Below are 2,437 nucleotides of genomic sequence, written 5' to 3'. Positions count from 1 at the left end.
TATTTATATCACCCTGTTTTTGCCATTGCACTTAAATCATTTATTCTCTCACTGAACAAATGAACCTCCACTTTAAGAGGGAAACTACCATGTCTATGAACAAATGAATGGGTAAATAAAATCTGGTATGTATACACAATGGAGTACTACTCTGCCATAAAGAAGGATAAACTTCAATCATTTGTAGAAAAATGGATGCCCGTTGAGACCATAATGTTAAGTGAAAGAAATCAGACACACAAGCTTAAATATTACCTGGTTTCCCTTATATCAGAATCTAAAAATATAAGTAAAGAGCAAAATAAAGGATAGGTAATAGGAAATAGAGAAATAGATCTTTACAAATGGGAAGGAGACTAAAAGAGGGAGGAAGAGGGAGAGAGTAGAAGAAAAGAGGATGAAAAAAGAATGAAGAAGTGTTATAAGCATGTACCAATGCTCCACAAGGAATGGAATCTTTATGTACTACAAATATGAACTAATAAAAAAATTTAAAAATCAATCAGTGAAAGTCAGAAAGCCACAGAAACAAATGCAATATCTTGTAATGAAAGAAGAGTCACAGGATTAATCAATTTCTAAAATCAAATCAACAAAAAATATCATTATTGATAAGGGACCTGATGCTATGCGCATGCTTGAGGGTTGAGAGGATATAATTGTGCCCCAGAAAAACTATGGAAACACCTACAAAAGCCTGAGAAACTGACTTCCCTTTGGCCTGAAGAAGGTTAAAAACCTTTTCCCAAACAACTTGAATGGAAGTGGGAGGAAAGAATAGGCTTATTATTGGAACAATGATAATTTCTTATGTAATTTGGTCTACTGACTAATTTCTTATACATTCCCCCTCTTCTGACTGTATCTATTAGATAATTAGCTTTTGCTCATTTACTCGTTTTTTCTCATGCTCTACCAATAGGCCTTGTTTTCTCCATTCTAATGAAATTTTTGTCTTCTGTGGAGAAATTCTGAATACAGCATATGTAATACCAACAACTGGGCCTGAATTTTTCTAGTCTTGTCTCTCTCTGGTGCGCCAGATCCAGTTTGTTTACAAGCCTTAAGTTTGGAGTGCTTGGAGGTTTGTTGAGTTATTGTAGATGATATATATCACATTTTTGAGTAATTTGGTTCTGCTCAAATCCCCAAATATACTTTTTCTAAGTACTTTGCCCTTGGCTCACAAGCTTGTGTGGATTCCAGAAGCACGGAACCCTCATGTTTAGGTTCATTTATGCTCAGCTCATCCCAGAGTCACTGGTGGGGAAGTAGATGCCCAAAGATGTGAAGAACAAGAAACTTTTCCTAAAGTATCGTGTGTGTGTGTGTGTGTGTGTGTGTGTGTGTGTGTGTGTGTGTGTGTTTGCCTGAAATGATGGACTGTTTGCTCAGAATTTTAAATAGGCAACTCCATTAGTTAGGTATCATTCTGATTTATAAAATAGGAAACTTTTAAATAGTAGTTGATATGATTGTATTTTATTTGAATTTAGTTTTCTAAAGCAGTTATTTCTATTTTTCTGTGGTCATTTCAGCATTCCTCCCTTCTCTATTAAAATGCTTAGCAAATACTCTCAGATTAGATTAATTTTCCTGCATGAAAATCCCTAGCGCCCAGAGACCTACAGCCATATAATTTGGGGCAAGTTAACTGTCTAAGAATAGCTTCCTCATCTCTTCAATAGGGATAGAGATGTGGTCTGCAAAGTTGTTATGAGGGGTTGCTGGGCATGGTGGTGCATGCCTATAGTCTCAGCACTCGGGAGGCAGAGGCAACAGGATCACCATAAGTTCGAGGCCAACCTGGGCTACAAGTGAGACCCTGTCTTACCCCACCCCCCCAAAAAACCCTTATATCTAATTGTTATGAGGAGACCTAGCAGAGCTCTAATACTAATATATAGGCTCCTGTAGATGTTTAACCAGTAGCAAATAGTCTGATCCATTCAGTCTTCAGGAACATTTTTTTAAGGAAAGAATAACTGAGATGGGGCTGAGGGTATAGCTCAGTGCCTACTTGGCAAGTGCAAAGTCATGAATTCGATTCCCAGTACCAAAAAAAAAAGAAAGAAAGAAAAGAAATCAGTAAAGAATAACTGGGATGGGGGAAAGGAGAAAAGAAGGAAGCTAAGATAATTGTACTACTAATTTCTATTAGTTCATTGAAAGGAACAGTTAGTGTTTATATTGTTTGATCAATCTGACATGCCTATATCTGGCAATCTAAGCAATTACTTTGAAGATAACGATATTCAGGAACATTTTTGGTGAAGTTTTATATTGTTACTTTAATTCTGTTACCACTGTGGGCGTTTTCATGTGTGTGTAGAGGTGCTCGAAGACAGGATGTCTACAGAGTAGCCAGCTACTCAAGGTAGTACCTTGTTGGGCTGCTTTCAGAAGGATTTTTTTTCAAGATAAGCAGATCTTGCTG

The sequence above is a fragment of the Chinchilla lanigera genome, unplaced genomic scaffold (assembly GCF_000276665.1).
Source record: "Chinchilla lanigera isolate Chin_1 unplaced genomic scaffold, ChiLan1.0 scaffold00065, whole genome shotgun sequence".
Lineage (NCBI taxonomy): Eukaryota > Metazoa > Chordata > Mammalia > Rodentia > Chinchillidae > Chinchilla > Chinchilla lanigera.
The sequence above is the reverse complement of the archived record's forward strand: the minus strand, read 5'-3'. Positions refer to the sequence as shown.